General features: G+C 42.8%; 1 protein-coding gene across 3 annotated transcripts in view; it reads left to right on the top strand.

Annotated features, from left to right (window-relative positions):
- The window catches only part of INSC (INSC spindle orientation adaptor protein), a 250,036-nt gene that overhangs the window by 177,328 nt on the left and 49,862 nt on the right, over positions 1-22,846 (top strand). The window lies entirely within an intron of this gene.

Raw genomic sequence — 22,846 nt, 5'->3', positions numbered from 1 at the left:
GCCATTAATTCAAGGAACTCTTGCTAATAGATGTGGATATGAGAGGAGGCTCTCGGAACAATTGAGTCTCCAGGAGGAAAATCTCTTCTTAAAATTCAGCCTGTTGTGCCTGTTAATTATTTCTTGCAGCATCCAAAAGTGTAGGGCTGTGTAACAGTGACATCCAGTGGATATGAGGACTTCAACAGTTACTCTTAATATATACTTACACAGAGATGTGCTGACAGTAAGTCAGGATGGTGTGGTGGCGGCAGAGCAATAGTGAACCAAAGACTTCCTATGCTTCTCAAGTGTGATGTCCCCCTATGACTGTTGAGAACCCATAGAAAGGGAACCCAGGGAGTTACTTTACTCCAGGCCAGATTATTTCTTCATCTAGGCCAGTACCATTTACTCTGACTGGCAACAGCTCCACAGGATCTCGCGCAGACTGCTTTACCCATCACCAGAATAGAACTTGGGGCCTTCTGCATGCAAAGCATGTGCTCTATCAATGAGCTAAGGCTCTCCTATTACCCCCTAACGCTGCAGAAAGATAGCAAGAATTCAGTAAGACCCTTGCTTCCACTATTGAGGCCTAGAATTGTGTGGTGTGTTCATGCTGTCAGGGAATAACTGCAGCAAAAGAAAGCAGTGTGGACTGGTGCTAATGGTGAGCTGGGGATGGAAGAAGGATACCTTTTGTGGTGAGGGACACTGCTGCTTTGACCCCGTCTGCACTATACATTTAAAGCACTATCATGCCACTTTAAACAGTCATGGTTTCTCCCAAAGAATCCTGGGAAATATAGTTTGTTAAGGGTGCTGAGAGTTGTTAAGAGACCCCTTTCCCCCTCACACAGCTACAATCTCCAGAATCAATTCCTCTTTTCAGGGAAGTATGTGAGCTGTAGCTCTCTGAAAGGACTATGGTGTCTTAACAAATCACAGCACCGTTAACAAGCCACAGTTCCCAGGATTCTTTGGGGGAATCCATGACTATGCAACATGGCACGATACTCCTTTAAATATACAGTGCAGATAGGGTGTAAATCACTGAAAGAGTTGGGACGGGGAAACTGAAGCCACATTGCATCAGGGTCAAACTTCCCTTGTTTTCCTTTGTGAATTTCCTTTGTGGGTCCCAACATGTACTCTTGTGTCAGGTCAACAGCCGTTACCTCACAACCAGGTTTGTTCTATCAAGAGTGCTATCACAGAAATAAGTGGAGATGGCATGTGTACACAACCCTAAGGATCTCCACAGAACCACAGTGATCTAATATAAGGCTGGGTGAAATCTGCCCCCTCCATGCATCCACTCTATTCAAAGATGTAAAATCTGGAGAGCCCGTTTTTGGAATTTGGGGGAGGGAATTTTTTACAGATCTGTGGTAGGAAGGAATTGGAATTATCATTGGAGATAGGACAGCAGCAGTTTCCACCCCTTACAGCAGCAATAACTATGACATTGAGCTTCTCCCAGCAGCCTCCATTTCCTCCCAGAAACCCTAGATTTATAATTGTTTTGGGGCATTCTAAGGGAAAAATAGCAACCACCACAGAAAAAGGTGCACTCTAAAGGTGGTCACCATTTCCTCCCAGAATACCCCAGAATTATATTGTGTCTGGGACATTCTGGGGAAAACAATGGTGGCTGCCTGATGATGGTTGTCAAGGGGAACTGCATTGGTGTTCTGGCAGCAATAAAAATTAAAGTAAAAAACAGGGAGAGTCTGGCTTGTATATCTGTGGGCAGTATCCAGTGAAGGAGTTCCATGAGCTCAAGGGCTTTTGGCTGTGCAATGGAACTTTTTTCACCTCCTCTCCTTGTGCACCCCTATGTGCCCCCTAAACCTGTTCAGGGCATGGTCGGAGGAGAGAAAGAATGATATGTTCCATTGTACAAACAGAAATCCTTGTGGTAACAGAACTTATACCACCCTTTGTTTTTGACCACCCCTTCCCCCTCAGAGTAAAAAAACATACCTTAAAGTTGTCATTATGGACATTTCTAATATGCTGTTTCTAGTATGCAAAAAAAAAATTCTAGTATGCTAATGGGATGCCCAATTTCTTGGTTTGGTGACCATGCAGTTTCAAAGTGTTCAAAATATTCAATTTTTAATTATTATTATTTTACTTGATGGTGAATGGTGTGTGAGCAACCTATGCAATACAGGAGGTATGTGATGGCAGAATAGGGGTGGGGAAAACTGGCAATAGTGCACAACTCTAGTTGAAAATGGCACCTGCACAGTTTCCTTTGAGGAGGATGCAACAGAGTGGGAAAAAACTGTGAAAACAGGAGTACAGAATTAAGCAGCAAAAACAGCAAAGAGTCTTGTGGGATCTTAAAAACTAATAAATTTATTATGGCATAATAAAGTAGACTCAAGCCCATTTCATCAGAATTGTGAAGTGAAATCTTAGTTGACGGTGATGATCTGCTGCTACACAAGGTCAAAGGTGTGCCTGTTTAACATACATTGAAGCTCCAATTATCACAGACTCTCATTTTTGTTCTCATTGCCATTCCACCCTACCGTTTTCTCCATTATATACTTTGTGTTACACCACCATGGCTAGTAGCCATTGGTAGCCTTAGCCTTGAGGAATTTGACTAATCATCTTTTAAAACCATACAATGTGATGGCCATCACTTTATCTAGTGAGAGCAAATCCCATAATTTAACGATTACGTGTAAAATAGTACTTTCTTTTGTCCTGAATGTTCCAGCCTTCATCTTCATTGGATGACGCTGGGTATTATGAGAAAACTTTCTTCCTGTCCACTTTCTCCACACCATGCATAAATGTATACACCTCTATCATGTCCCCCCCTTGTCTTTTTTTCTAAACCAAAAAGTCCCAAATATTGTAACCTTTCCTCATAGGGGAATTGCTCTACCCCTTGACCATTTTGATTGCCCTTCTCTGAACCTTTTCCAGTTCTATAATACCCTTTTTGAGATGAGGCAACCAGAACAGAGTAGTACACAGTATACCAAGTATGGTCTAGGGGTGGGGGTGAAATTTTCTTCAGTGTGAATTTTAATGAGAACCTACTCAGTTCACACTTTCTGAAACAATATGGGAACCAAAACACAGGCATCCTTCAAAATTCGCATTTCTCTGAATTTTGGGATGCAGTTCTCCAATCAAATAATGTCTAGCTGGTCTCCTGCTAATAATGTATTTAATTTTTTGGTATTGGTCTTTTTGTTCTCAGCAACATGGTACTTGAATTCTTTTTTTCCTTCTGTATCCCTTGTTGTCTGCTTGCATTTATTTTGCAAAAGTTTGTGCTTCTTTTTCTTCTCATTTGGACAAGACATCCATTATCTGAAGGGATCCTTCTTGTGTCTGATAGCTTCCTTGCCTCAGTTCATCAGCCATCCTAGCACTGGAAGCCGATGCATGCAGGCAACTGTGGCGCTGCCCCACCAATCTTACTCTGCCCTCAGCCAACCCCTCATCTACCTGTCATATTACTTAAAACCAGGGGGTGGCACTGGCTGTCAACTTCCTCTTGTTCCTCAGTCTCAGTGTTGCCTTTGTAGAACTCAGCAGGGAGGAGGAGACTGGGGACAAGACAAGTATTAGTTGGCTCTGCTTATCATTGCCTCTGGCTCCATTTACTGTTTGGGCTGCTTGCCTTCTGAGTCACCAGTCTCAATGGGCGCCAGCCACCACTGCATCCTAGTATCCTCTTGGCCCTGGTGGTATTAATCTGGTGGAATTAACAGAGCAATCCTAAACATGCTTCTTCCAAAGTAATTTCCACTAAGTCAAATGGGATTTACTCTCCAGTAAGTGTGTTTAGGATAGCAGCCTGAGCCTTTGAAAAATATGGGAGGAACACATTCTAGTATACTGTTATAAGTGTTTCCCTAAATTGGTTCAGTCAATTGGTTCTGCAATCAATTTTATGTTCACATACTTGTTACCTTACATAATTGATGTGTGGATATTGGATATCTTTAACTAGACAGAGTCGTTGAGGTTAGATACATACCCAGAGATGCTACAGTAATTTGCAGGATAATGGTCAGGAGATGCAGCCAGTAAATGAAAAGTAGCATGGGTGAGAGCTAGGGATGGGAGAGATAGTTGATTTAAAGCCAAAACTCTCAAATTTGCACTTTCTGAAACTATGTGAGAACTGAAACATAGCCATCCTTCAAAATTGAATTTTGTGTTGCAGTTCTCCAGATAAACAAGGTTTAAAAAATGCACATATGAGGAAAAGTGTGCATAAAAATGTACATACAGTATTAGTGAAAAACACACACAAAATGCATTATATTAGGATAAATTGCTTGCAAAAATATGTACATTAGTCAAAACTGCATACAAAAATGTGTTTATTAGGAGAAATGTGCACTAAAATGCTGAAGAATCTTCATGAGTTTTTTTTAAAAAATTGCATATTGCTGCAGAAATGTGCAGAACTGAATTTTAGACTGGAAAAACGAGAAACCAAGAGGACTGAAATGGACAGATCTGTTCATCCCTAGTGAAAGAGAAAGATCTCTCTTTAACCAGTATAAACTGTGGCATCAAAAGACCAGATTAGCATGAAAACAGAACTGTACCAATGAAGCACTGGAGTCTTTATCAGGTGCTACTGAATGCCTGGGTTAATGTGTGTTAATGACTGTCCAGTTTAAAGTTAGTACTGCTTTAGCTCCTTACATCCTTCCTTTTTGAGAGATTGTTGAGGCTCATATTTCCTGATTTGGAAATACAAGCCTTGGGGCTCATAATATTTACCTCAAACATTATCACCTCCCCACATTCTCCTCTGGCTCAGGTTAAAATCTGAACCATAGAAGGGGGAAAAACCACTTTTTTCTCTCATCCTAACTAGCCAGCAACCAACACACACACGGCTAACCAACAATCCTCCAAGTGCCCTGCCTATCCCACCCACATACTTGACTCTGCTCTGGCGGTGGAGGCAAGCAATAGGGAGGAAAGACAAGGAAGGGACACCCACAGTAGTCTTGGTAAAATCGTATTTCCCAATCTCCTTGTGTCTGGAATAGTGCATAGTAGCAGACCACACAATGGAGAAGGAAAGTAACAGAAAGGCCAATCTCCCTGCTCACCTCTATCCTCCTTGCCACCACTGAAGCAGCAGCAGCCAATGCTTCTTTGCCTATTTGCAATATACATTTTTCATCACTCTTACCAATGTCTCTATCCTGCACTGCGTTTTACTTTTGACTCTTGGGCAGTGGGACTCCCCATTAGCAGTGGCAGTAGCACAGTATCTTTCTTTTTTCTCTATGTTTTTTTATTGTTGTTCTGCTGCTGCAAGTGATGGTAGAAGAAGCAGCTTCTGTGTTAGCAGCCTGGCAGTTTACATCCCCCACAGTGCCTCTGACTTAGCATCATTCCAGGGCACTGTGAGGGATAATGGCAGCTGCCACAAAAATGGTGGATGGTATTCAGTGAAAATTCTGGAAGAAAAATTCTAGAAGGGTGAGTAAAAGAGAATTCTCAGAAATTTTATCAGAAAAATGACTACTGAGAAATTTAAATCAGCTGCTTATAGTGTTTAAATGGAAATGAGCTATAAAATTTACTAGTGACCATGGGCTATTCACCATCTCTCAGCCTAATCTGCCTCTCAGGATGAAAACAACAGAGGGGAACCATGAACACCCCAAGGAAGAAGGGCACACTTAAAATGTAGAGGAAATAATGATGTACAACCATAGTGTGAAATCAGATACTTATCGGGACATAGTATGAAGAAATATTTAAATAAGCATGACTATCAAATATGTTTATTATTTACACAACCTGTAAAGATATTTATAGTGCAATCCTACATTTGTTTATTATTATTATTATCATTATTTTTACCCCGCCCTTTTTCCAAAACTGGAACTCACGGCGGCTTCCAGATAAAAGCACACATATAATTAAAAACATACAAAAGTCTAGATTAAAATCAAATTAAACAATTTACAGTATTAAAACCATTCATACATACAGTTAAAATAATTCAAACTCAGTTTAAAATAATACAGTTGGGCAACAGCAATGCAGCACGCTTCAAGTCCTGTCCTTAACAGCTTTCAGTTCCAAAGGCTTGTTGAAATAAAAAAGTCTTTGCTTGCTGACGGAAGGACTGCAAGGAGGGGGCCATTCTTGCTTCCCTAGGAAGGGAGTTCCAAAGCCTCGGGGCAGCCACTGAAAAGGCCCTATCTCGCGTCCCCACTAGTTGTGCTTGTGAGGATGTAGGCATTGAGATAAGGGTCTCTCCTGAGGATCTCAGGGCCCGGGCAGGCTCAGAAACAAGTCCCAATGCATTCAATGGGCTTACTCAAACAGGGAAGCATGCAGAGAACTGCAACCTCAAGCAATAAGGAACACTCACCCAACCCAAACTTTGGAATCATGCCACTTTAAACTGTTTTGCAACTGTTTATACTTGTCTTTATGGTCATTGGATTTTAAAGGGATTTATTTCTTGTTGTGAGGTGCCTTGGTTTCCAGTCTGCAACCCTACCCCACAGCGTTGTTGGAAAGACTCCACACACACACACACACACACACACACACACACACACACACACACACACTGGAGATGTAAAAATAAATACATCCCATATAACAGAGTATTGTCAAAACCAGTTGGTCATTGCAGAACATTTTTTTTTTAAAAATCAGTATTTTCCAACATAATAAAATTAGTGATACCTATGTAAGCCCTGCCTAATTGCTTTAAAAATAGGATTGGAGGGGAGAGAAAGATTTACAACACAAGCATGATTCTTTGCTATGTTCACTCAAAAGTCTCATTAATTTGCACCACAATCCTAACTATGTGTACTCGAAAGTAAGTCCTATTGAATTCAATGGGGTTTACTCTGGGTATGTAGGATTAACATTGCAGCTTTACTCCCAGAAAAGCAAGTACTGGTTTAAAGCTTCCTGTTCGCAAGGTTTTCATATCACTGCCCTCTTCAACAGCCCAGGAAAATTTAAATTGGTTTGACTCCTGCACACAAGAGAGAAAAAGACTGAAAGCTATATACTTACTCAATTTATGAGATTTTCAGATAAGCAGGAAAACACTTTTCTGACTTGCAAAGGGGCTTATCTACTGCCTTGTCAATCACAACCCTGACTTCACTTATTGGCTACAAACCTGAAAGGGCGGGATTTAGAGCAGCCAGCTATGAGCTCATTTAACTGAAGTTGTGAGGGGGATGATGTTTTGGTGTATATCTCGTGAACCAGACCTCCTAGAAACTTAATTTTTTTTAAATGAAAGCTGAGAGTACGGAGATTAAGGTGACTCAACTGAAGACCCAGAGAGCACCCCAAAAATCCAGAGTCTCTGGGTAAACACAGGAGACCTGGCAACCTAATTGATTGCAGGTGTGGAGCAGGTGGGTGGGGCTTGGGGAAAACAGCCTTGTGGGGCTAATTTGGCTCATACCTGCTGGTTCCCCATGCCTGATGTAGAAGGTGTAGAAAAGGACAACCAATATGGGGAGGATGTCTCCATCCTATTGCATAGGCCACTACTGTGCACAGCCCTGCCCGCACCCCTGCCTTGCCCTGCCCTAGTCCCATCCAGGTAACCTGCATCTCCACCAATGTCAGGATGGTGGCTATTGCAGGCATTTCTGTCAGAGGGATGTTGGGCAGAAAGAGCCCCACAGGACTGAATTTGATGGATCATGCTCTACATTTTGTACCTGTCACTCCAGTTCATCAGAAATGGCCCTCTTTATTGCAAACGTTTGGTGCTTTTTTATCACCAACATTACTAATGTCACAATCAAGGTTTTGTCTACATAACATTCCTCAAATGCAGAGTCTGTAGCATCCTGTTGAATTCATAGAATTCTTATGTCCAGTGATCTATTCTCTTGTATTGCCAAAGCGCTGAACACATTTGACATTTTAGTGGATTATTTCCCCAGAATTAAACAGAAAGCAGGGCAGGAGTCCAAACTTCCTTTCAGTGTGAAAGCTAATTATATAAATGCTTTGAACAGCAATTTCTTTTTGGACGTTAAAGTGCTTTTATTAGATTGTTCTCCTGTCCTAGTTAAATTTATTATTGGACGCTTATAAATGGTATGGCCTAGTGGAGTCCCCCCCTCCCTGCCACTTCAGGATCAGGCCAAAATAGTATAAAGTACCTGTTAGTTTATTGCATCACTGTAATAAGTAATGGGAAATGCATCATACAGCTTCTCGTTATGGACCTGAAGCATTGCATTCTTGCTGCGAAGCCAGTATAGGTCCATTGTGATAGATCCATTCTCTTATTATTAAATCAAGTCCTAATTTCCAGATGCAGTATGTCAGCAAATCTGTCACCTCAAAGGAGATGTCTGTGAATGATGGAACGAAATCATTGTGTTCTTTTCTTCTGATATCTTACTGATACGTAAAACTGCAAGTGCTAAGCCAAGAGATCTAATCTTATACTAAACTGTTCTTTTGCCTTGCTTTGTGAAATAGCTGGACTATAAGTAGTATTCCGGTATCGCATGTTAGAGAGGCGATGGCCGCTCTCCTTGGAAGAGCTTTCTAGATCCAGATATAGAACTGTTTGTGGCAAACATATCCATGGCATTTCACCCTAAATCACAAAATGTGCTAAATTCCATGTAATTAGTATTCCAGGTCGCTGGGAGCAGCAGTCCAAATCTCTGGAACCTGGAAGGGCTGCCATCACTGCACTGCCCAATCCTGCCTTATCTTGTCTCCTTCTGGTTTAAAAATTGAGCTCCCGCACCATCCTCATTGTCTTTTTCTAAGCCAATGGCTCAACTGCCCCCTCCTCTTTTCTTCCAGGTCTGTTGTATTCTGTAAAGCACTATTTCAATCGACATAGTGCCAGAGAAAATATTACATAAGAGGTGTATCAATTCCTTACTGGGGGAAAAAAATCCTCCAAACGTGTTTTTTTTTGAGAACTGCATTTTGTGTCACATTTTTCTGAGCCTTAGTAGCTCTGGCACTGCTTCTTTCCTGCCTTTTTGGCCTTACAACCATCAACAGGCCCCTCTTTGTGAGTCTCACTGATGACTCATGCCTGTTGGGGTCCATATCAATAATTGGTGATGGACATGCAGAACACCAGGTGATACGGCACAGCTAGAAGTCTTCTTCTTCTTGGTGATCACTCATGACCGAGTAAGATTGTCTTCCAATACAAAGTCATTAACAATGGATCTGTCTGAATCTGTATCCACCGCCGATGTACCAGTCCATGACTAGAGGCTTCTGGATTTCACAGACCTGCCCCCGTTGCCATTTGCCGATCGCCATGGGACTTTTGTTATGGAAGACGTTGTGATGTCCCTGTATATAGATATTACTGTAAATATGGTAAGTGCAGGTTTGTTAAAGTATATATGGTAAGTGGACTGAGTGAGAGGGGGAGTACATGGGCTAGAATGCTAGAGAATGCTGTATGATGATTGGCTGAGCGTTTGAGTAGCTGAAGGTATAAATGACAGGATAACAATTGAGAGGGGTTCGGTTGTTGTTGTTGTGGGTTGGAGTTGGTTGTGGGTTGGATTGTATTAGACTGGTATTGAGGCAGATTATATATGACTAGAAACAAAGAGTAACACAATATATGAAACCATACGCTTGTTAAATATACCTTAAGTAATCTTGTTATTTCCTGGCAGTCTGGAACGGAACCTGCCGTATAAGCAGGGGCCGCCTGTATGCTTTATAGGCACAAAGATACAGGGGGGTTATGGCCTGCAAGTGCACCCAGACACAAAGTAACAATATGCCAGAAGGAGACTAGGGCAAAGTCCCAAGGCAATATTGTGAATAGGGAGTGGCTGGTGGTGTTGCCTAGCAGTGGGATCTTGCGAGATCTGTGCTAGAGCCGGTGAGAGAACAAATAAAAACCAGGATCCTGACTGGTGGGACCTGACAGGTGGTGGCAGCAGGGAGGGATCCTGACAGACGCCTGTGCTTGAATTTGTTTTATGTGGGGAGATCGGCACACCATGATCAACATACAATCTTGACAGAAAAAGGATTTGATCCAATGGCATGGGTACCACGATGATTGGAAGTCTTTTATCTGCTGCAGCCTTCATCTGCCTTCACAGCCGTTGTAACATACACAGTGTCATCCTACACCTGTTCTGCCGTTGAGGACATTCTTGTATCGGTCTTTGTCTGGTTCCTCTCCCTTGACCTTACCGCCATGGGTGACCGTGCTGGTAGCACATAACTCCCAACAGCATCACTCACAGGGTTCATTGGATTCCTAGTGTCAGGTTAAGAGTTATATTTAATTGCTTGCATGGGGGGGACTGTGTTGCCTTTCATTCCCAAGCCTGCATGTGTCCCAGTTCACATGTTATACTAAGTCATGTGTATACATGTGTAATAAGAGAGGTGTGGTATTTTGAGATCTTCATTCAGAGCTGTTGCACACCATGGGGGAGCTTGCACTGTACTTCATGACCTGAATTCCTTGGAACTACTGTTCTAACTTGGGTTTACAGTACCAAAATGGCATTGAAACACAAAAATGCTTTGCCGCTTGTGTAATGAAATGTAATATTTACAGAAGGGTAAAAGGGTTATTTCGAACAATTTTGAACACAGGCTATGCAAACCCACATTGGCTAGACCAACATATTATATTTATCTTGTTGCTATGATAGAAATAGAGCTAGATAGGGAATCTTACTGTTGCTATGTGGAGGCCATACCCAGCAACTCTGGCTACCTGGGAAAGGGAGATCCACCCATAAGAGAGTGTATCCCTCTCTTGCACCCTCCCACAACCCCCTTTTGGTTCTCCCCACCACCAAATAATAAATGAAATAGTTTAAGGAGGCTCCGGCTTATCAAACAGCCCCCAAATTTCCCTGGGGTCTCTCTGAAGCCTCTTGAAGGTAGCACAGTATAATGGCTTCAGGTGTAGGTGGTAAAAATATAGACCACACCAGGTTTATGAGCAAAGGAAGAGATTACAAAGACAGAAAAAAAGGTGTTTAAGCTAAGCAAAAGTTATGGAGAAAGAAATGTAATGCCCAAAAATGCCACCAGGTGTGACACAGAAAGAATTACAGGAAACCCAGCATATTCTTTTGGAGCAAAAACAAATTAAAACTTGTTAAACACAATCCACTTATCCTAGTCTAAACAGTCCCTAAACTCACCAGGCTCTCAATAGGATTCTTTGGTCACAAGAAGCCCTTTGTTCCTTAAGGCCTTCCTTCCAATCTCAGCAAATGTCTGTCTATCTGCTAGGCATCACAGTGAGAACCCACCTTGTTCTACCTAGCTCCCGAATAGTGGAATCCTTAATAAAAGTTCTCCCTATCAATCATATGCCCCAACCAAGTAGGTCACATGAAGTCATGAAGGGTTCAGACTGGGATATGACTTTCACACAGACAATGGTGGATATAGTATATCTCAACTTCAGCAAAACTTTTGACAAAGTGCCCCATGATATTCTGATTAGCAAGCTAGCTAAATGTGGTCTGGGTGGAACAACTATTAGGTGGATCCACAGTTGGGTACAGAATTGTGCTCGAGTGCTTATTAATGGTTCCTTCTCAAACTGGGAGGAGGTAATGAGTGGGGTACCACAGGGCTCGGTCTTGGGCCCAGTGCTCTTTGACATTTTTATTAATGACTGGGATGAGGAGGTGCAAGGAATGCTTATCAGATTTGCAGCTGATACAAAACAAGGATGATCAGGGGACTAGAAAAAAAGACCTATGAAGAGAGACTGAAAGAACTGGTCATGTTTAGCCTGGAGAAGACTGAAGGGACATATGATAGCACTGTTCAAGTACTTTAAGGTTGTCACACAGAGGAAGGCCAGGATCTCTTGATCATCCCAGAGTGCAGGACACGGAATAATGGGCTCAAGTTGCAGGGAGCCAGACTTCAACTGAACATCAGGAAAAACATCCAAACTGTTAGAGCAGTACAACAGTGAAACTAATTACCTAGGGAGGTGGTGGGCTCTTCAACACTGGAGGCATTCAAGAGGCAGCTGGACAGCTACCTGGCCAGTATGCTTTAATTTGGATTCCTGTATTGAGCAGGGGGTTGGACTCGATGGCCTTATAGGACCGTTCCAAATCTACTGTTGTATGATTCTGTGACACACTGCCTTGATACTTGTGTCCCCAGGCCAGGTCATGTGATCAGCGAGGCCAGGTGGTTTGGGCAGGTTAGCCCCCTGTAATTTCCTAAACTAACAGACAAGCACAGACATGCATCCTTATATTGTACACATTTCCTATAAATCAAAGTATATATTAACAGTCCAGGACAACATAAGTCCAATTCCTTCACATGTTGTATAGCATGGATGGGGAATCTTTTTCAGCCTGAGAGTTGCATTCTTTTCTGGACAACCTTCTGGGGGTCACATGCAAAACAGGACAGAGCATTGCACAACAGTTTCTACATAGATACTCACAAGCCCTCTCTATCCCAACTCTAGGCAAGCAGGAGTCATTATCCAGCCAGGCAAAAGCAAAGAAGGTGTGAAGCAAGGCAAGTGAGGGGTGTGCCTGGAGAGGAAAGGTGTAACTGGGAGGGATATGGCCTGGGGAGAGTCCCAAGGGCTGGAGAGAGAGACCTGGAGTGCTGCATTTGCCCCCAGGCCTTGAGTTCTCAACCTCTGGCAAGCTAAAAGAGAGATGTAGGGGTGCCAGGGGGATAAAAACTCAAATGCAAATGACATGGGTCTGGGCCACATGAGAGCAAAAAGACAGCAAGATTTCAGAAATGGAGGAGATCATCATCATCAGTTTATTTGTATACTGCTTTTTGGCCAAGGCCCTCAAAGTGGTGAACATAGAATATACAATACATTTACAGTAAATAGAAATTCAAAAGTACAGGATAATAAATCAACAAAAATATAAAATAACAAAAAAAACAGGCACACCATAAATCACACTTTATACATTCATGAGTTGCATTTGTGCTCTCACCACATACGGCTGTCACCCCCAAACAATACACCACACTAAAAGTTTTTCCCTGGAAGCGGCTATAGCTGTGGCAAAATTCTTGCAGTTGCTCTTTGGGTGGTGGTGAGGGGAGAACTGGCTCACCCTTCTGGCTCCTCAACAGGCTGTAGTTCTTCAGAGGCAGCAACAGGAGTAGGTCCAGTAAAGAAGTCCCGGGGTGGCTAAAGCTGGTGTTTACCTCCCAGCCAACAATAGTCCCACTGTTGCCACCCAGAGAGAAAAGAAGAAGTAAAAACAATAATTACCTGTTTCAAAGAAAAAAAGGGGAAGGTCTCCTGAATTTCACTTTGACCTGAGGTTTTGTGTTTGTGGTTGTATAGTAGTATGTTTTTGAAGCAACTAGGCAGAATTATCAGGATCTATGTCACAGGCTACCTCTCAGAATTTGTAGACTGTGGCAGGTCTGTCTTCTATATCGCCAAAGAAATGACACATAGAATGGAGAACATGAGAAAATGAGTCCTCTTGAGGTTCCTGATTTATCTGAAGATAGTAATGAGCAAGGGCTAAAAGTAAGGGGACAAGGTGGAGGAGGCAAGGAAGAGAAGTAGCTGGGGTTGGAGGCGTCTTCTGTCAGAGAGGTTCCGCAGAAGTCAAGAATTTTCCCTTCTTGTTATGACTGAATCATTCATTTACCCAGTTGTGAGCATAATTTACTAAAAGTGGGAGTAATTGAGATCAGCCATTACTACCATGCTTCCTGGTTCAGCTGTCTCCTTTTTTCATTCTCTATTTCAAGATCACCTTGGGCATTTGAATCAGAGGGTTGACAATACACCCCCAATAGTAAACTGGGACCTGGCATTGTCAACTGCAACAGTTCTATGGTGGGGTCTGCCCCTCTGGGGATCTGTGGTTTGCTTAAATCTGTCCTCTTTGATGTGTAGAGCAGCACCACCCTCAGCACACCCTTTCCTCTCCTTCCTATAGAATTTGTAGTATGCCCTTCCCTGTCCTTTGCCTATTGGGTGGTACAGAGATGTTGCTAATGAATAATAAACAACTAGAATGCAGGGTTTGGTAATCCACTGCATTATTGTAGTCATACTCTGCTAGCAACATTTTCCTAGCAGTAGTAGCCAATCAGTAGGGCGAGCACCAGTGGGCGGCCAGGAGGGCCCCTCCTGAGGGTAGGAGGGTAGCGCTACCATTCAGCAATCCACAACAGTGTTGACTTCCGACCCTGCCACAGATCACAGAGAGAAAACCCCCAGGGCCCCCGCACAACAGACCATGCGGGCCCTTGATGCCCATCCAAACTCCCCACCTACCTTTCCCGTTTCTGTGAATGCTGTGTGTGTTGTGTGTGCATACCTATCATCAACCAAAATGGTTGCAGAGGCTTCCCTAAAGACCCCTGCCACCATCTTGGTTGATCGCAGGCATGTGCATGCATAGCATAGTGCACATGTATGCCTTCAACAAGATGTCGGTGGGGGCATCAGCCCCTTAGGGAAGCCCCCACTGCCATGTTGGTTGATGGCAGCCATGCGTGCACAGCGATGCAGGCAACTTACACGAAGTGAAGGGAGAGGTAGGTAGGCAGGCACTGTAGGCCCAGGGCAGGCTAGTGCCCAAGGGCCTAGTCATGCCTGGTGCCAACCCTGCCTATCAGAGTGTGTGGTTGGTCTTTTTGAAGTATGATAGATAGGTTAAAGGTAGATGAACATGGAAGTTGTATAATATCTACTGCTGTGTGTATGGTGGAAATGTACAGCAAGGTGTTTTTGGTAGAGTCAGCCTCGAAACTGGATATGCTTTCCCTTTTGGAGTCTCCCAAGGGTGAATATATCCTTTTGCTGTTGGTGTCCAATGCATTTTAGTAGGTCCACGTCTCATCTGGTTGCAGTGAAATATTCCAGTTGTGAGATTGCTGAAGATGGATCCTGGTGCTGATGCTATAAATATTCCTCTTTATGTGATAAAACATCAGCCCACCAATTTTATGAACTTGCTGCATAAAATATCTGGAAGTTGGAGTGGGGAAAGGGTCCAATGTATTTTCATCTGTTATTTGACCAGGTGCATTGCAAGTATTGATTACAATAAGCCATAATATAAATAAGCACCATGAGGATTGCCATGGACTTGTTAGCAAAATTTTCAGTTGTACATATTTAAAGTTAGGTTTCTAAATCTACTAAAGCCCCACTCCCCCAAAACTGGCCTTTTTATAGGTAAGGAATTCAGGAGATATTAAGAAGTTTGCCACTGGAATCAAGTTTTCAAACGTCATAAGTGAAATCTTAGTTTTATCCATTTCCTCTGCATAAAAATTACTATTCCCTTGCCTTCATTTTTATTGGCATAGCTTACATAGCCATTTCTTCTAAATGATTATTTTCCCCAGTGTGCTGCTTTACCTGCAAGCTAGAGCATTTTGCACAATTCCCTGGGTATCCAGGATAATCCTATTTATGCTGAGACTAATTTGTTTCTTGGCAGCCTTTGCTCTATCTATTATTCCATGATTCAAAAGAGCCACCAAGGCATTTGGTTCCAAGGGCATGCTGTCATTTCTCCACTCCTCCCCCACTTTCTTTTTTTGGCCAGGCCAGGCTTGGCCCTGCCATTCTGCATGGTGAAGCTACTTGCTTTAGACAGCATCTTGAGGTGGGCAGCAGAATAGATATAGGCAGGAACTGGTGTCTGAATAATGCATCAAGACTTATTAAAGTGTTGGCCCTACCTGGGGGTGGGGAGTGTCATTTGGGATCTGCATCAGGCAGCAAAACATATTGGGATGATACTACTCATTGCTTCTTCCCATGGCCAAGCCTGCCATTAGGCAGAGTGAGGCGGTTGCCCTAGACCAGCCTTTCCCAACCGGTGTGCCTCCAGATGTTGTTGGACCACAACTCCCATTAGCCTCAGCCATTGGAAATGGTGGCTGAGGATGATGGGAGTTGTGGTCCAACAACATTTGGAGGCATACTGGTTGGGAAAGGCTGCCCTAGACAGTAGATTTTGAGTGTTGTGAAAGGGCAGCAAATTATCAGTTATTTTATAAGATATTTAAGGGGGGAGGGACAGAGGTACTTGTGGGATTTTCTGCCTCAGATGCCAAAATTACATGGGCAGACTTGGGTACTATGTACATTGGATTTGGACAGATCCTGAATCCCAAGTGGGTATATCACTTTGTTTGTCATAGGCAAAGTGGGATTTGTACAAGTTGCAGGAGTTTAAACAGGGATCCCGGAGGTGCTTTGTGGTGCCTTGGTGATCCAGACATAAATATTAATAATAATGCTGCAAGACAAGCATTTACTGAAAGCAAAAGTAATGTCTCTAAGGTTATCATAATACCAGGGTAGGATGGTGTGGGAAGGGAGAGCAAACACCAGAATGGGGAGAAGATGGAGGGAAACCTCTGTTGTTATTGACAGATCAAGCTTGTAATGAGAGGGAATGATTTTGACAGAAAGTGAATCCCATTTAGTTCTCCTCCACCCCCCAAAACAGCTTTAAAGGTGTATAGCACAAAAGCCTCTGAACCTATTTGTGTGCATTTTGGCAGGTGTCTTACCTGGGGGAGCTCTCTCATATCTGTAATTGCCCACAAGACACTTAATTTATTCCTTTTTTTACCCACCCCAATCAGCAGAGTCTGCCCTTGCATGGAAACAACTACACCATCCTTCTGAAATGTAGAAGGATTCATGCTTTAAGAAGGGAAGGGAAAGCTTTCCCTACAAATTTCATCCCTTTGTATTTCTATTCTAAATATTAGCCCTGCCCCCAAACTTAACAGGGACCAGATCTAGGGCAGGGGGTGGTCCCCATATCAACCCAGGGCAGGTCAGCCTGATGCCCCCCCCCAGATAGCCCAGTCCTAATTTATTTTGTCCCAGATAAAATATGGAGGAAAGCTCCATTGCTTCCAACAGATCAATGCTGTAACGAGAGGGAATGATTTTACCCAGAAAGTGAATCCCTTTTAGTCCCCCCTGCAGTCAACTTTACAGGTGCCCAGCACAAAAATCCCTGGATCTAGTAATGGTTGGTGACTCCATGTCAGTGGGGCAGTGGAATCCACTCCAGGTTTGTTTTAGTCTGAACTTTGTGTTGGGGCGCAGCAATTGTAAGTACTCTTGGATGAAACAGATTATCTTGACCCATTCCAGGCTGGGTTCAGGCCTGGTTATGGGACTGAATTGGCCTTGGTCGCCCTGATGGATGACCTTTATCAGGAGGACAGGAGGAGTGCAACCCTGTTACTCTTATTTGATCTCTCAGTGGCTTTTGATACCATTGCCCATGGTATCCTTCTGGGCCGACTTGGTGAGCTGGGTATTGGAGGAACTGTTTTAGAGTGGTTCCTATCCTATCTCCAAGGTCATTTTCAAAGAATAGCATTGGGTGATTGTCTTCCGCCCCCCTGGCAGTTATGTTGTGGGGTACCGCAGGGTACCATCTTGTCCCCCATGGTGTTTAACATCTATATGAAGCCTCTGGAAGCGGTCATCAGGAGATTTGGGGTGAGGTGTCAGCAGTGCACTGATGATACCCAGCTCTATGTCTCTGTAACATCTAAATCAGGAGAGGCTGTGCAAGCCCCTGACCAGTGCCTGTACTTGGTGGTGGGTGGATGAGGGCCAAAAAACTGAGTCTGAATCCTAGCAAGATGGAGGGGCTGTGGGTTGGTGGTTCCCAAGTTCAGATAATTGGTCAGTTGCCTACTTTGGATGGGGTCATGCTCCCTCTGAAAGAGCAGGTCGGTAGTCTGGAGGTGCTCCTGGATCCATCTTTGTCACTAGAGGCCCAGGTGACCTCCGTGGCTAGGAGTGCCTTTTATCAGCTTTGGCTGGTAAGACAGCTGTGGCTGTTTCTGGACTGGGATAGCCTGACCACTGTTGTCCACGCACTGGTAACCTCCAGGCTTGATTACTGTAATGCACTCTATGTGGGGCTGCCCTTGAGATTGGTCCGGAAGTTGCAGCTCGTGCAAAATGTGGCTGTGAGACTGCTCACTGGGACAGGGTATCACCAACATGTCACCCCACTGCTGAAATAATTGCACTGGCTGCCCATTAGCTACCAGGCCAAGTTAAAGGTTCTAGTTTTGGTGTACAAAGCCCTATACATCTTGGGACCAGGATACCTGAAAGACCGTCTTATCCCTTATATACCTAGTTGATCACTGCACTCTGCAGGTGAGGGTCTCCTGCAGATACCATCTTATCAGGAGTGTGGTGGCACCTACCCTGTGGAATTCCCTCCCCTTAAATATTAGACAGGTACCATCTCTGTTATCTTTTCAGTGCCTATTGAAGACCTTCCTCATTCAACAAGCCTTTTAAGATGAGACCTTGTCCCAGTCTGCATATATATGTATGTATGTATATATGTATGTTCTTAACATTTTTTTAAAAAAAGATATTTTGAAAGCTTTTTAAAAAATGTTTTTAAAGATGTTTTGTTTTAATGTATTTTAAAGTCTGTTTTTATGACGTTTTAAGTGTTTTTAGTACTTTTGTTTGCTGCCTTGGGCTCCTGCTGGGAGGAAGGGCGGGATGTAAAGCCAATAATAAATATATAAATAATCTATTTTCACGGGGCTGTCCAAGGTACTGGAAGGTTTTAGATTCAGCACCTTGGACAGCTTCGGATAAAAATCCAGCGTGAATGTTATTGCCCCACTGACATGGAATACCAGCCACCACTGCCTAGATCTATTTGCCCATAATTTGGCAGGCTTCAGCCATTCTGGAGGAGTTAGTATGTCTACAAATTTCACCCACTTCTGTCACCAGCAAAAGAGTTATAGCAGTCAAAAGAAAAAAAGCTTGATTTCCCAATAGTGAATGAGGGGGAGGAGAAGCAGAGAAACGAATTGGACTCGGATGGATCATGAGCCATATCAGGAAGCCTGTAAAGTATCTCAAACTGTGAGCTATTATGAGGCTCTGAATCGGGGTTTGAACCAAATCTTGTGGTCCGTACACATGCCTACAATGTACCTTGACTTCAGGGAGTGCCATTTGCTGTCCTGCCTCTGGCAGCAAGATGCCTTGGTTCAGCCCTGTTTCTCCCGTGCCTACCTCTCTCCTCATTTTGGTTCACATCTAGCATTATATGAATACGTACAGGCAGCAGCTTATGAATACGTTCATCTGTAATAGGTACACTCAGAAATCTTCCCTGCAGAAGTCACCTATGTATTTCTATCCAAGCTGAAATACCACCTGCCATCTGTAGCAGTGCATGTGGTGGGGCGGAGCCACCCTATTAGTACTTGTGTTGCTTCTGATTATTTGGATGGGACTGAGATGGTGCAAGGCAATGGGATGGATGCGTAGTGTTGGTGAAATCTTGTTACTATTTTTAGAAATATACCAACATGAGAAAATGAGCCTGATGGAATGACTGATGAAGACAGTAAAACAAAGGTCTTGTTGAAGACTCAGCCAGCGCAGCTGGAGATCAGGAATGTTTTAGTCCAACAACAGCTGGAGGGCCACAGTTTCCCTATCCTTGATATTCATCTTGATTCTGAAATTATCTTCAAAAATGTCTTCTTGTGCCCCTGAGAGCTGAGGAGTCTGAATAGTTTAAAGAAAGTCTGGTATTGCTCCCTCTTTAGAGAGATGATCTCCTAGTACAGGATAAGCTCCCAGAACCCACCACCTAAACTTCCACCTTTATCCACTCGTTCCATCATCAGCATCTCTCTCACAGGGAACTCAGATTATGAGTGCCAACAGAAATGAAGACAAAATAGGACTACTGAGAAACAAGAGGGAGCTATTGGCATCTTCAGGAGAACTCTGAGATTTTCTGTCCTGTTTTCTGATGAGGAGCATGCTCAAAACTAAGGCACTAGAAAGATCTTGTTCCAAGATGACTTCCTAAAGAGCAGGAATGCATTTAGGGGCTAGACATACAAAGAGCAATGATGTGACAATTATTTCTTTTGTAATACTGAATGTTTGCTAAATTGTTTGCTTTTGTCCTTTTTGAATGCATTGGTTGTTTTGTAAACTGACTTCTTTGGCCTACCTCAGTGTTTTGTATTTTGATATTTTGAATGTTTGTTGTAAGCTGCTTTGGACACAGTTCGCTGTGGAAAGGCAGCATATAAATAAACTCAATCAATCAATCAATCAATCAATCAATCAATCAATCAATCAATCAAGGCAATGGTGAGATTAGGTCTGCATGGGTGCAGCAGCAGAACCAAGCCACTGCTCTCACATGGTGCCAACCTCATCACTGCCCTGCCCCACCCCAACTCCATCCAAGTTAGCAGCAGTGACACTTGTATCAGGAAAGTGGCTCCATGGCTCCAACCCACTATATATGCCATTACTGCCTGCCATCCCTGTCAGCCAGCATTTAATAAATAGATATAAAGAGTTCACTGTCACTCAGGTTACACCCACCAGGATGAATGTCGCTAAGGATACTTGAGGAATCCACTCTTTGCAAATTCTGATATGACCTGACCTGATCCACACTTTCTGAACTAACATGCAGATTGGAACTTAGTCATCCACCACTTTCTGAATACTACAATTCTGTGAGAAAATATATTTTAAGATACATATTTTTTTAAAAATACAGATTAATGCAGAAATTAGATGAAACAATAGATTTATGGGTGAAATCATGCAAAAGTGATTCAGACTGTCAACAGACTGATTTGTCCATCCCTACCAGCCATGTATGGCAGTCCTCTAGGCTTCACTAGACCTCTATTTGCAGTCTGACTAGAATTGTCAACACAAGGAGGTTCTCAAGCTGCGAATGGACTTCAAGACATGTCTGGTGGGCTTGTGTACAGTTTTATGGGTGTTTAGTTGTGCAAGTCTGGCTAGTTCTACTACTGCGTTTCATGCTATATCACTGTCCTTTATCCTTTTATACTGTTTACATAGTATCCTTTGAAAAATAAAATTAAAAAATCTATACAACAGGATATATAATAAGTGAAAGAATAACAAGAATTAGACGGCTCCAGAGTTTAATCAAGGTCCTCTCCCTCCACACGATGGCTATGTGTTCCCTAGAAATATAGGAAGCTGCCTTATCCTGAGACATAGCATTGGTCCATCTAGCTCAGGATTGTCAGGGATGGGATCCATTGGCTGGGTGCCGGTTCAAAAGCATTCCGTTGACCTAACAGGTCGGTATGGATTTGAGTTCGTTCTTAGTCCACTAGCTGCTGTTTTTACTAATCTATTTTTCCCCTCACAAAAAATATTGATATTGATATTTTGAAAGGTAATACTGATAAAATTATAGTTCTTAATACTGATATTTTAGAGGTGGGTTTTTTTAAAAAAAGGTTTTCAAAAATAGCTGCCAAAAACTTCTACATCTAATCTGCAATGAAAGCCCAAATTCAATTTTGACACTGCAAGACTCGAAGGTGACCAAACCAGGTCCTTTTTATGATTGTAGTATCTAAGTGCGCATATTTGCTGACAATAAATCAGCCTGTGAGGACACAATATTTGCAGGAATCTTTTAATGCACCTTGAAACTAAGTGAATTATGCAAATGATGGCTTTAACCTCCAGTCTTGCTATGACTAGATAAAACATATCTTGTGGTAAGTAGACGGATGTTGAAATGTTGACCAAAAAAAAAAAAAAAAAAGAATACTGGACATCACACACTGAATGTTTTTTGTATTCTGTAAAATAAATATCCCAGTGATATATTTATCTTTGTTGTAATCATAACCATCTCTAAGATTATAACGGTTCCTTGCATAAGCCTGACAGTATTTCTCATGCAACATTCTTGTTGACAGCAGAAACCAAATGCTTCATCCAGCTAAGGACATTTAATTAAGATAACTTGGAATTGTGTATTAATAAATGACTGAAATGAGAGCAACAAAAGCTTTAAACAAACAATTTAAGGAAATGAATTTTAGAACATTAAAAATTGACAAGGACTGAAGACACTGTGAACATATGCACTGAATGCTATGTGATGAAGAGCTTATAACGAAACTTTCTGGTGAAGGAACATGGTGGGGAGGGCAGGGAGGTATAAGTGTTAAGAACAGAGAGCCAGGAGAAGTAAGCTTTAAAATCCCCCCAATTCTTCTGCAACTCAGATTAGAACCCGAGCTGGAGAATTGCTGACATCACCCCTAAGGAAAAGCTAATGGAATTGCATTACCTTGCATTGGGGGATGAGGTGGGAATGCAGAGGGGAAATCTAAGATGGGAAGTGCAGAGTAGTGTCCTCCTCCTGCTGAGCACTCCTGACCCACCATTGGATTTAATGCCTGCAGGATTCCATTCAAATAACAATGAAGTAGTTCTGTTAGCTTACATAAACAAGAAAGCCCTGCAGGATCCTTGAGGGAAAGGAAGAAGGTGCATGTCCTGCTAAAGACCAGTGGGGAGTGGGCCCCTCCCACACCCTTAGAGTTTGCTAATGGTCCATAGGAAGGGGAAAAGTCCTGCAGGGGTGAAGTCCAAGGATGTGGGAGGTGGGCACCATAAGCGGGTAATTTTTCTGAGGCCTCGGATTGATTCAGTCATTACCTGACCAAATCAAATCAAACCAAACCCTAAAATACCTCAGGTATTTCCAAGTTAATCTGAGTGAAGAGTATAACTGAAGGTCTATTCAAGAGTTTGGCACATGTTATCATAATCACCTGAAGAGCAGGGCCATGCTCACTCATCCCCACAGTCACACCCCACTCAGTCTCCTTCTTGATTATTTGGGAGCAAGTCTGCAGTGGGACAGCCTGCTAACATAGGTAAGCTGTCCCTGTGAGTTGGAACCCTGAGTGCTCATGTTGGATAAGCTGCTCATAAACCTGCAGTGTTAAAGAGGGCTCAGTGTTTACTGATCCATCGATATAACACCTTTTG

Source organism: Rhineura floridana, chromosome 2 (genome assembly GCF_030035675.1).
Source record: "Rhineura floridana isolate rRhiFlo1 chromosome 2, rRhiFlo1.hap2, whole genome shotgun sequence".
NCBI classification, from domain to species: Eukaryota; Metazoa; Chordata; class Lepidosauria; order Squamata; family Rhineuridae; genus Rhineura; species Rhineura floridana.
This window is presented reverse-complemented; position numbering and strand designations above follow the sequence as displayed.